At 39.4% G+C, this 13,894-nt stretch overlaps 1 protein-coding gene across 1 annotated transcript in view; it reads right to left on the bottom strand.

Annotated features, from left to right (window-relative positions):
- Window positions 1–13,894, bottom strand: part of NO66 (Bifunctional lysine-specific demethylase and histidyl-hydroxylase NO66) — a 136,153-nt gene that overhangs the window by 94,548 nt on the left and 27,711 nt on the right. The gene's annotated exons all lie outside the window — the stretch shown is intronic.

Below are 13,894 nucleotides of genomic sequence, written 5' to 3'. Positions count from 1 at the left end.
TATTAATATGCACAATATATATTAATAAAATATAGCAAAAAAAGAGCAGATAAAATGCAATAAGAACTAAGACAGCATTAATATTGATTATATTGGTTAATTGGTAACCTTACTTTTTTGTTTTTTTTTATGGTGCAATGCCAGCTGAGAACATAATGAGCAAAATCCATGGTAAAGTTAAAAAAAAGTATTACCTTTCCTAACTGCAAGTATCAACTGATCACATGAATACAGAAATATACAGAGTAGTTATAAAATAAGTTTCCCTATTCAGGAGACCCTAGTGTCGAAACAGTTAGAGTTAGCATTGTGAAAATAGGTGGGTATGTCATTTAGGGTATGGGGAAGCAATTAGTAGAAGGAAAAAAATTAGTTCAAATTTCAGCCACCAGGGTAAAAACGGCGATGCACATATGTAAAAGTTGTCATTTACTTCAAGACATGCTGATTACGCAGATGACATCCTGCTAGACAAAAGCAGAAAGGCCAATGCCACCGTCAATAACCATTATGACTCTTACAAAAAACGGAACATGCTCTTTTAGTAAAACTATTCTACCATAATAATAGTAACGCTAATGCAGCACTACGTGAATATCGGAAACTTGTATATACCTCATGGCCCCGTAAGGTGTACAGTAACTTGTGCACGGTACTGCGCTCTTCTAACAGATCACATTACTCCTGATCTGCAAGAAAGGCAATGCTTGGAGACTGTACAGTTCATGCAAGATGGTGCCCCTCCCCACGCTGGTCGACAAGTGAAGAAACTGCTCCAATCAATATTCAGAAATGATTGCATCATTTCTAGAGACTTTCTGCAGTTCCGGCCAGCCCGACCACAGATCTTAATCCCTGTGATTTCTGGCTATGGGGATACCTGAAAGACAGAGTTTACTGTGGCAGCATACAGTTATTTGGGTTTTTTTTACGAGCATTAGCAACTAAGACTATATTGCTCCGGGATATGCGGTGGTCATTCCATGATCTTTCCGCATCCTCTGTATTTGGTGGTGACGGGCTTGAACCCCGGTCTAATAAAGAAGCGTGTGCTACACACTGCTGCTCCTTCCCACCTGGCTACGGAGGCGCCTAGGCGGCATACAGAAGCTTATTGATATTAAGAGATGGCGGAATTACTTAACAAGTACAGGTCAATGTTGAAAAAAAAAAAAAGCCGTGAGTTAGGGTTGAATTTGAAAGTGTCCGCAATTCTGCCCAGACACGATAGGAGAGAGTATATGATGAAACGATTGTCAATCAATTCGGCCCTGGAGAGATTGTGCAAGGGTCAAGGGGTAGAATTTTTCTCAGCCTGGTCTGTGCTTGTTAATAGGGGAGACTGCTTCTACAGGGATGGGATACACTTAAATAGAAAGGGTGCAAGAATATTCGCTGATGCTATTGAGGCAATATTAGGTGGGTCGGAAAACTGCTAGTTTAGGGGAGTCACAGACTAATAGTTTAACAGTAGCTGCTGTTGCAGAGGTGAAAGTGATACTTGCACTGCACCTATTGAAATGAGCAGCAGCCTGGAAAACAAGGTGTAGGGGATTCCGGAGACTGCTAGGAGTCATTGCAGAACAAGAAAATACATGGGCTGTGTTAGAGCTAAGAATAGAAACTTGTGTACACAAATGCTAGGAGTTTGGTAAATAAATTTGATGAATTTGAGGTGTTGGTCAAAACTTCAAATGCAGATATTGTTGGGATAACAGAGATGTGGTATCACACAGCTGTTTCTTTGTTATTTGGTTTTTAGGAGCATTAGCAACTAAGGTCATATTGCTCCAGGATATGCAGTGATCATTCCCTGACCTTTCCGCATCCTCCATATTTGGTGGTGATGGGCTCGAACCACGGTCTAATCAAGAAGCGTGTGCTACGCACTGCTGCTCCTTCCCACCTGGCTACGGAGGTGCCCCCACACACAGATATAAGGAATGCAGAACTAGAATTTGGGGAATACAATGCATACGGGAAGGATAGACAGGAAGGGAGGGGGGTTATGCTATTGGTTAAGAAACACGTAAAATCCAAGGAAGTACAGCCAGCCGACAGGGCTGGACAGTGCAGTCGAGCCAGTTTGGTGTGACATAAGCACTGAGAAAGCAAAGTTGACAGTAGGAGTGTGTTATAGGCCTAATGACTCTGAAGAGTATAATTAACAACTGTTAGTAAAATAATATGAGGAGTTTACCTCAATATTTTTGATACTCTCCAGAAATTAAAATGAAAAAATCGAAAACTTATATTAGAGTAAAAAATAAATAATTAAAAACCAATTTAACACAATTCAAATCAATTTAACACAATTAAAAATTGTGTTTTATTAAAAATACGCAATTAAAAATCAATTTAACGCAATTAAAAATTAAAAAAAATCTAACGAAAATATTCAAAACGATTTTCCTTCCTTAGATATTTTCATTAGATTCTTTTTAATTTTTAATTGCATTAAATTGATTTTTAATTGTGTTAAACTGATTTGAATTGTGTTAAATTGGTTTTTAATTATTTATTTTTTACTCTAATGTAAGTTTTCGATTTTTTCATTTTAATTTCTGGAGAGTATCATACGGAAGTGTTCTACGTACTATACTGAGGTAAACTCCTCTTATTATTTTACAAATATTAATACCAATGTAGAACATATTGAGTATTACAGCTATGATTCATACTATCCAGATAAACAACTGTACAGAGAAAGAGAGTGGGCCAGTAAATCAGTGTCTTATAACGGGGGATTTTAATTTCCCAGATATTGACTGGAATTTGTGGATGGTCACTCACACACAAGCAAGGTTTTTGTGGATTTATTGGATTTTTGTTTTCTATGGTAGCATGTTCGGGAGGCAACAAGAGGAAGTAATACTCTTGATCTGATTATCAGTAGCGATTCTTCATGCATTAAGAATCTGCAGATAAAGGAACCACTAGGTTGCAGTGAAAACAGTGTGCTACAGTGGGATTTACTCAAAGAGGCAGCTACCATCAGGGCTAATGGGAAGGGTTTTGCTTTCGTAAAAGGTGACTATGGTGGTCTGAGACAGTATTTAAATTTTATACGGTGGGACCAACTGATGATGTTACCAACAGCAAATTCAAAATGGGAAGCATTCAAAGGATTAATCTTGGAGGCTACTAGGCTTTTCATACAAAATAAGAAATAGTGTTCAAGGTTAAGACTAAATGGATGTCAGATGAACTAAAAGATAAACACAAGAAAGGCACCTGGGGTGGATGGGATCTATCCAGTTATATTAAAGGAGGCAGCAAAGGAAGTAAGCAAACCCTTAGCCATAATTATGAGAGCTTCCTTGGACTCAGGGGAGGTACCCATGGACTGGAGATGTGCAAATGTGACCCCAATTCACAAGGGAGGATCAAAGGCTGACACAAGTAATTATAGACCTGTGAGTTTAACTTTTGTTCCTGGAAAATTAATGGAAGCACTGGTTAAAGAAGCACTGCAGGATCATCTAGACAAGACTTCAGTTATAGCTCGGACACAGCATGGTTTTGTTAAGGGGAAGTCTTGCCTGACCAATTTGATTGGATACTATGATGCAGTCACAAAAGAACTGGATGCAGGGAATAACTTTGGTATTATATACTTGGATCTTAGAAAGGCTTTTGATACTGTTGCACATGGAAGACTGCTGCACAAATTGGAGCAGTGTGGCATTGGAGGCAAATTGCTGCTATGGATAAAGGGGTGGTTGAGGGGGAGAAGACAGAGAGTGGTAATCAATGGACACTGTTCATCATGGACTAATGTTATTAATGGAGTCCCTCAGGGTTCAGTATTGGGTCCTTTATTGTTTTCTGTATTTATAAATGATATTGATGATGGTATATCAAGCTTAATGTCCAAGTTTGCAGACGATACGAAGGTTGGCAGGGTTGTCAAAGGACACTACTGACACTATGCCGCTGCAACAGGATCTAGAAAGGTTGAGAAGATGGGCTGAGAGGTGGCAAATGAAGTTTAACATTGACAAATGTAAAGTACTACATATGGGAAACAGCAACCCCAGAGCAACGTATCAACTCTGTGGTACTACACTGACAGTGGTAGAGAATGAAAGGGACCTGGGGGTAGTTGTGCAGGCAGATATGAAGTTCTCTGAGAAGTGCAGACGGGCTGCAAGAGTAGTTCATGGTGTTGTCATATTGTCAATGATATATAGGAATTTTTCTAGCAGGGATAAGGAGGTGATTATTCCCTTGTATAAGGCAATGGTCAGGCCACACCTAGAGTACTGTATACAGGCCTAGAGGCCTCATTTCAAGAAGGATGTAGAGCTGCTGGAACGAGTACAGAGAAGGGCAACAAGATTAGTGAATGGAACAAAGGGGTGCTCTTACGAAGAAAGGCTTAAGTTTTGCGAATTACAGTGTCTGGAGACTAAGCACCAGCGAGGTGATCTGATAGAGGTGTACAAAGCCTTGAATGGTTTGAGCATGCTCAATGCTGATGGGATTCTTCCTCTTGCTCAGAATAATCACCTGAGAGGGCATAAATTCAAATTGAGGAAAGACAGATGTAGGATAGATGTGCGGAAATTTGCCTTTAGCCAACAGGTGGTTGGTAGATGGAACAGACTTCCAACCCTTGTCATGGAAGTTGATAGCCTAAATAAGTTTAAGGCTCAGCTGGACAGGTATTTTGAACGAACAGAGGGGTGAAGTGTAAGTGGTTATTTTTTATTTATTTATTTTACTTTATTTATTATTTTTTTTTTTGTTGGCTGATGCTGCATAAGCTTGCTTTCTTGCATCAAATGCCTCTATTAATGCCAATTAGACGTTTTTTTTTTTTTTTGGAGCATTAGCAACTAAGGCCACATTGCTCCGGGGATATGCAGTGGTCATTCCTTGACCTTTCCGTATCCTCCGTATTTGATGGTCACAGGCTCGAACCCTGATCTAATCAAGAAATGTGCCATGCACTGCTGCACCTGCCCACCTGGCTACGAAGGCGCAATTACACATGTGGCAGAGAAGAAAAATGCATGAGATACATGTAAATTAACAGGTGACACGGAAGCCTATGATAGATATAAGCTGGTCTGTAACCAAGTCACAAAGGAGGTTAGACAGGCAAAAGCCGATTATGAGAAATCTTTAGCAAAGGATGCAAAGAAAAACAGCAAAAAGTTAGCATTAGCATTAGTAGAGGCATTTGATGCAAGAAAGCAAGCTTATGCAGCATCAGCCAAAAAAAAAAAGAAAAAAAACCCACTTCCACTTCACCCCTCTGTTCGTTCAAAATACCTGTCCAGCTGCGCCTTAAACTTATTTAGGCTATCAATCTCCACCACAATGGATGGAAGTCTGTTCCACCAACCAACCACCCGCTGGCTAAAGGCAAATTTCCTCACGTCTATCCTACATCTGTCTTTCCTCAATTTGAATTTATGCCCTCTCAGGTGATTTTTCTGAGCTAGAGGAAGAATCCCATCAGCATTGAGCATGCTTAAACCATTCAAGGCTTTATACACCTCTATCAGATCACCTCGCTGGTGCCTAGTCTCCAGACACTGTAATTTGCAAAACTTAAGCCTTTCTTCGTAAGAGCACCCCTTTGTTCCATTCACTAATCTTGTTGCCCTTCTCTGTACTCATTCCAGCAGCTCTACATCCTTCTTGAAATGAGGCCTCCAGACCTGTATACAGTACTCTAGGTGTGGCCTGACCATTGCCTTATACAATGGAATAATCACCTCCTTATCCCTGCTGGAAAAATTCCTGTATATCATTGACAATACTCCATGAGCTACTCTTGCAGCCCGTCTGCACTGCTCAGAGAACTTCATATCTGCCTGCACAACCACCCCCAAGTCCCTTTCATTCTCTACCACTGTCAGTGTAGTACCACAGAGTTGATACGTTGCTCTGGGGTTGCTGTTTCCCATGTGTAGTACTTTACATTTGTCAATGTTAAACTTCATTTGCCACCTCGAAGCCCATCTGCTCAACCTTTCCAGATCCTGTTGCAGCAGCAGCATAGTGTCAGTAGTGTCCTTGATAACCCTGCCAACCTTTGTATCATCTGCAAACTTGGACATTAAGCTTGATATACCATCATCAATATCATTTATAAATACAGAAAACAATAATGGACCCAACACTGAGCCCTGAGGGACTCCACTAATAACATTAGTCCACGATGAGCAGTGTCCATTGATTACCACACTGTCTTCTCCCCCCTCAACCACCCCTTTATCCATAGCAGCAATTTGCCTCCAATGTCACACTGCTCCAATTTGTGTAGCAGTCTTCCATGTGCAACAGTATCAAAAGCCTTTCTAAGATCCAAGTATATAATATCAAAGTTATTCCCTGCATCCAGTTCTTTTGTGACTGCATCGTAATATCCAATCAAGTTGGTCAGGCAAGACTTCCCCTTAATAAAACCATGCTGTGTCTGAGCTATAACTGAAGTCTTGTCTAAATGATCCTGCAGTGCTTCTTTAACCAGTGCCTCCATTAATTTTCCTGGAACAGAAGTTAAGCTCACAGGTCTATAATTACTTGTGTCAGCCTTTGATCCTCCTTTGTGAATTAGGGTCACATTTGCACATTTCCAGTCTATGGGTACCTCCCCTGAGTCAAAGGAAGCTCTCATAATTATGGCTAAGGGTTTGCTTACTTCCTTTGCTGCCTCCTTTAATATAACTGGATAGATCCCATCCACCCCGGGTGCCTTTCTTGTGTTTATCTTCAACAGTTTCTCCTCCACTTTACTCCCAGTTATTTCAAGATTCTGTAGCTTACTGCTAGAGTTGAATACACCTCTGGCATTCCCCTTGCTGAATAACTCCTCATGTGTGAATGTCGATGCAAAATATTCATTTAGTTTGTTAGCTACCTGAGCAGGATCATCAACAGTTGACCCATTAATATCAAGTGGACCAATCTGATTCATCCCCTTCCTTCTAGAGTTAACATAAGTAAAGAACTCTTTGCTGTTTTTCTTTGCATCCCTTGCCAAGGATTTCTCGTAATCTGCCTTTGCCTGCCTAACCTCCTTTGTAACTTGGTTGCATATCAACTTGTATCTATCATAGGCTTCTGTGTCATGTGTTAATTTGTAAGTATCCGATGCATTTTTCTTCTCTGCCATATGCCTCATTAGTTCATCTGACATCCATTTTGGCCTAAACCTTGAACAATATTTCTTAGTTGGTATGTAAAGCCTAGTAGCTTCCAAGATAAGTTCTTTGAATGCTTCCCATTTTGAATTTGCTGTTGGTAACATCATCAGCTGGTCCCACTGTATAGAATTTAAATACTGTCTCAGTCCATCGTAGTCGCCTTTACGGAAGCAATAACCCTTTCCTTTACCTCTAATGGTAGTTACCTCTTTGAGTAAATCCCACTTCAGCACACTGTGATCACTGCCACCTAGTGGTTCGTTTATCTGCAGATTCTTAATGAATGAAGAATCACTGCTGATAATCAAATCAAGAGTATTACTCCCTCTAGTTGCCTCCCGAACATGCTGATGTAGAAAACAATCATCCAATAAATCCACGAAAGCCCTGCTAGTGTGTGAGTAACCAGCCCCCAAATTCCAGTCAATATCTGGGAAATTAAAATCTCCCATTATAAGACACTCTGATTTACTGGCCCACTTTATTTCCTTGTACAGTTTCTTATTATACTCATCAGAGTCATTAGGCCTATAGCACACTCCTACTCTCAATTTTGATCTCCCAATGCTTATGTCACACCAAACTGACTCAACACTGCACTGTGCAGCCATGTCGACTGGCTTCACTTCCTTGGTTTTTATGTGTTTCTTAACTAATAGCATAACCCCTCCCCCCTTCCTATCCTGTCTATCCTTTCTGTAGACGTACTCCCCAAATTGCATTTCTGCATCCCTTATATCTGTGTGACACCACGTCTCTGATATCCCAACAATATCTGCCTTTGATGTTTTGAGCAATACCTCAAATTCATCAAATTTATTTACTAAACTCCTAGCATTGGTGTACACGCAAGTATACCTGCACCTGTTTCTATTCTTAGCTACCCTAACACAACCCATGTGTTTACTTGTACCGCAATAGCTCCCAGCAGTCTCTGAAATACCATGCATCTTGTTTTCCAGGCTTCTGCTCATTCTAATAGAAGCAGTGCAAGAATCTCTTTCACCTCTGCCAGTGGCTACTGTCAATCTATTGGTCTTTGTCTCCCCCCAAGCTAGCAGTTTTCCGACCCACCTAACACTGCCTCGATAGCATCAGCAAATATTCTTGCACCCTTTCTATTTAAGTGTATCCCATCCCTGTAGAAGCAATCTCTCCTGTTAACAAGTACAGTTCCAGGCTGAAAAAAATTCTACCCCTTGAGCCTTGCACAATCTTTCCAGGGCCGAATTGATCGACAAGGCTCTCAATCATATACTCCCTCCTATCGTGTCTGGGCAGAATTGCAGACACTTTCAAATTCAACCCTAATTCTCGGCTTTTGTTCAACAGTGACCTGTACTTGTTAAGTAATTCTGCCGGTCTCCTACTCTTAATATTATTAGTGCCAACGCGTACAACTATATCACCTTTTGTGCCCTTAAAAGATGATATTCGCTCTACAACGTCATCAACCTTTGCCCCTGGCAGATATACCCTGGTCCTGTTCCACCTATCTTTTTTACAAAGCATGTTCCCCGTTTCCCTGACAATAGAGTCACCAACAACTACTAGTTCCTTCGGGACCAGCGCATTCTGCCTTGGGGGTTGTCTCTGTGTCATGCAATGCCCAAGTGCAAACTCTGGCATTGATGTGGGCAGCTGAGAGCTTGATGGGCCCCTCAATTTAGTTTCTTCGAGGGCATCCACCCTGTCCTTCAAGCTCTCATATAGGCCCACAAGAACGCCGAGTTGTTGCTTGATATCGATACACTCCTTGCATCGCGCGCACACACAAAGACAACCCCCTTGGCAGTATCATGTCCCGTACCCGATTGCTCTGCAAACATCAAGCAAACAGTGCATTTTATAAGGCTGTGAGTCAGAGGACAAATGCCCCCTTCAGTTCTGCTCTGAGCCACAGCACTTCCATTAGCTTGAGCCTTTTTCTTTGCCGCTCTAGTCTGAGTCATGATTCTATTAATTTATTAATTAATTATGTTATATTATTAATTATATTACGTTTGTAATCTAAGTCGTTATACGTATTTATTTAAATGTACAATTTAACTGCTAACGAAGTTCAACTAACGCTATCTAGTACGGTATATAACTATCGTATCACAAAGGCGGGAAAATTACGAACGGTACCGGAGTTGAAACACGTGGAAACCTTTACCGATACTTTTATGCAATTACAAGGCCGAGTAAAGAATAAATACACCAAATTAATCAGAAGATCACAAAATAATGTTATACTACTAAATTTAAATCAAAAGTTTTAGAAAAACAATAATTTCAAATCAATAAATAAGAAAAATCCACTTAGCGGCTTTGAACACGACCGTCTCTAGTAGCCTCGTCAGCAGACTCTTCACTTATGTAAACTCTTTACTTATGTTCTTTCATAAGTTCTTATGTTCATAAGTTCTTTACTTTTGTAAACTCTAGAAGGAAGGGGATGAATCAGATTGGTCTACTTGATATCAATAGCTCAACTGTTGATGATCCTGCTCAGGTAGCTAACAAACCAAATGAATATTTTGCATCTACATTCACACGAGTTATTCAGGGAGGGGAATGCCAGCAGTGCAGACGGTCTGCAAGAGTAGCTCATGGTGTCTTGTCAATGATATACAGGAATTTTTCTAGCAGGGATAAGGAGGTGATTATCCCTTTGTATAAGGCAATGGTCAGGCCACACCTTGAGTACTGTATACAGGTCTGGAGACCTCATTTTAAGGATGTAGAGCTGTTGGAACGAGTACAGAGAAGGGCAACAAGATTAGTGAATAGAACAAAGGGTTGCTCTTACGAAGAAAGGCTTAAGTTTTGCAAATTACAGTGTCTGTAGACTAGACTAGGCACCTGCGAGGTGATCTGACTGAGGTATATATAGTCTTGAATGGTTAGAGCATGCTCAATGCTGAGAGGGCATAAATTGAAATTGAGGAAAGACAGTTGTAGGATAGATGTGCGGAAGTTTGCCTTTAGCCAGCGGGTGGTCAATTGCTGGAACAAACTTCCATCTGTCTTTGTAGAAGTTGATATCTTAAATAGATTCAAGGCAGAACTAGACAAACATTTGGAGCAAGTGGATAGGTGAAATGAGAAGGGTGTTTTTTTTTTTTTTGGCTATATAAGCTTGCTTTCTTGCACCATGTGCCATTGCTAATGCTAATTTGAAAGCAAGCATTAAACAGCATGTAGCCAACATCTCCAATGAAGATGCTATGCGAAACTGTGTCGCAAGCAATCCTTCGTTTTCAGAATGTCATCTCAAGTGAAGGAAAGCACACAGAATAATATCTGTAGATTTCTAAATTCTGATATTAAAATGTAATCCCAAGTTAAGTATTCCATCTCACTATTACAGTGCCAATTTCTCCCCTGGTGGTGGAAATTTGAACTAATTTTTCTTCTGCTACAAATCACTTCCCCATACCCTAAGTGACAAACCCACCGATTTTCACAGCACTATCTCTAACCATTTTGATACTAGGGTCTCCTGAATAGGGAAACTTATTTTATAACCGCCTGATATATAAAAGAACTATAGGTAAAAGGTCAAGTATATTATTTAAAATAAAAACATTGAAACCTAGCAATAATAATTTATCTTTTGCAAAAAGGTAAACACATTTTATGATGCCACTATTATCTGCTAAAATCTGAATAAATGTAAATGGCTTAAAAACGTGTTTAAAATGGTGCAATATTCATTAATGATGAGAGGACAGTCTATTAATATACATCATATCATATTGTTAAAGTACTATTACAATAAGTGCATACTGGAGAGTTATCAACTCATTAAAAAAAAAAGGAATGCATGCAGTAACTGTGTTCTATGTGCCTATTTAGAACAACTTTTTCCCTTCAAACCTGATGCAGACTAGAGTGCTATACCTTTATTACAGGCTTAATCTAATATAACCAATCTGCCTCCTGGCTGTACCACATTAATAAACATGTGGATCAGATAACCTGCTTGTATTCACTGGCACTACTGGGCAAATGGATGTTGCATATTTGTCACCCTTATTAGTAAGTCATTTCCTCTGATCACGGAGTGTGTAGGGATCCAACAGAAACAGACTTCAAAATTAGTTTTCTACAGAGACTATAACCTCTGTCAAATCTGTCCAGGTTGGATGTGAACGATGCTGTTTTCCTGCTTGTATCCATTGAGTACTTGATGAATCTGTGTACACACTTTTTATACAGCTTAGTTGCTTAGTTCAAACATGATTATGTTAAATTAATAACATATAAAGGTTCCTTAAATGACATTCTGTCTTAGATACATAATTAAGAAAAACACTAGTACCATGTTTACAGAAGAAATTGTTCAGTGTAAGGGGTTTGTATAAAAGTAACACGTCACATTTTTTGCCTTACCCTGACTGAAAAGTCTTTAAGAATTACTCTAGTTTCTCATATTCTTGAACCTAGATATATAACAGCACCTTCCTGGTTGAAAATATTTTGCAGAAATTTGAGGTTGTTGATAAAATTTATCAAACAAATTCAATTTTGGTACACATGACAATTTGAAGTACTACTTTCTTATATACACAGGGCATCTTCCAGACTAATAAAAAATATACATAAAAAATAAAAAGGTTTCACTTATCAGCTATTACATGACATTCCCCTCAAAGTAGTCTCACTGCAAGGTAATATGCTTCTGGAAACTCCCACCTGTGTCGCTGTTTTTCAGTGTATTGTAATTTTTATTGAATACCAAAGACCATTAAATCTCCTTTGAGTTTAAATATTAGCCTCAGAAACAAAAAGGAATCACAGTGGGCTAGATCTAATGAGTGGGGGGGGGGGCAAAATATGTTGCTCTTGGCCACAGAGAGGGCAATGTGAATGGATGTATTATCATGATGCAGCAACAAATCCCCACCATTGCCTTTGATGTTTGAGCCCTGGCTGTCTGCTGTAAATGCAAAAGGACCCCTTTGTAAAATGCTCATTAATATTTTAATCCCATGGAACAAATTCATGGTGGATGACTGACCTTGTTAATAACAAAAAACATGAGATAAACATGATCTTTCCATTCAAACAAATTTGTCTGTCCTTCAAAGCAAGACAGATATTGCTTTTTCCATTTCTCAGTGGAGAAGCTCATCATCAAGAGATGAAGGGGATCAAGACAAAGGCCTTTTCCTCTCAGAAGACTGCTCATTTTGTGGTTGTTGTTGTTATTTTGGTTTTTAGGAGCATTAGCAACTAAGGCTATATTGCTCCGGGATATGGTGGTCATTCCCTGACCTTTCCGCATCCTCCGTATTTGGTGGTGACGGGCTCGAACCCCGGTCTAATCAAGAAGTGTATGCTATGCACTGCTGCTCCTCCCCACCTGGCTACGGAGGCACCCTCCTTTTGTGGATCATATGCATAAACCCTTTATCTCTTGTCATGACCTCTGGAAAGAAGGTAGGCCATCATGAACATATTTCTAAAGATTGTGATACATAACATGACAAGAGCACAACATAACAATTATATCACAAACTCAAAAGTTTTACTGTGTCAATTACTCTCTCCAAATGCTGCCCTTTGGCATTTGAGTGTTTCAGAAGCTTTTCTGTACTCCTAACGGAACTTAATGCAAATTTTCTGTTCTTTCCAATCTACTGTCCTATTAAAACACAAAGATTGTAAAGGGTACTCAAAATGATCTTACTTGGTGACATGCAAAATAATACCAAAGCAAGCTGGATAAGACACCCCAATTGTCTAAACTGCTCACAAAAGTACATCTGTTGCCATTCTATTCATGGCAAGAGAAGTCTGAAAACATCTGGGTAGTACCTCATATTTTTATCTAAATATAGACATTTTAACATCATTACATAGTGGCAAAACCATTGTGGAGTTAGTTTGGTCTAACATACTACCCAATTGCCAATCCACTAAGAAATTCATATTGCAATGGACAGTACAAGCGATGATCACACAGTCCAGAAATGACATTAATTGTAAACTTCAGAAAAGGGCAAAAGTAGTCTGAAATACAAGTAAAGATGAAGATTATCTGAAATACAGATAAAGATGAAGATTATCTGAAACTACAGAAAAGGATGAAGTCTGAAACTTTACTTTGAGGTTCCAACATGATTCCAATGAAGGAAAAACAAAACTGATGAGTTCACACCAGGAAATGAAGATCATTCCCACCTAACTACTGTTCTGTGGGGCATAAACACTAATACAATTTTTGAAAGACAAACACTATGCTTCAAATCCCTATAAGTATTAGTTCACAACTGAATGGGCTGCTCTAACAAAACTTGGGTTTGAAAATTATGCTCAAGGTTACAGTTACCAAAAGACCCACCACCAGCACAAACACATGGACAGAACATTTACAGTAGCAACCATATATACCAATCGGACTTCACCAAAGATCAATTAGTGCTGGATGTACTGCAACATCCAGCACTAATCTGCCAACATACATTCATTCCAGAAACCTTGGAACCATGGTGATTTTCTATTGAGTTAATATTCTGATTGAGCCGTTACCACTGCTTGTCTCTTACCATGTTTTCAGAAAGGACTAAATGTGAATGCAAGAAATAAGATTTCAGCAACTATAGCATTCTATTGTTTTATATGAATCAAGTAGTTTCTGAACGCCATCTCTGTATACAAGAAACCTGTGGTGACCCAAAACATTTTCACAAAACCATTTGAAAAGCGTGCCATGCTTTTCATTCTAATACACCAAAGTA

This window comes from Mastigoproctus giganteus, chromosome 12 (assembly GCF_048544385.1).
Source record: "Mastigoproctus giganteus isolate SK-2022 chromosome 12, ASM4854438v1, whole genome shotgun sequence".
Classification (NCBI taxonomy): Eukaryota; Metazoa; Arthropoda; class Arachnida; order Uropygi; family Thelyphonidae; genus Mastigoproctus; species Mastigoproctus giganteus.
This window is presented reverse-complemented; position numbering and strand designations above follow the sequence as displayed.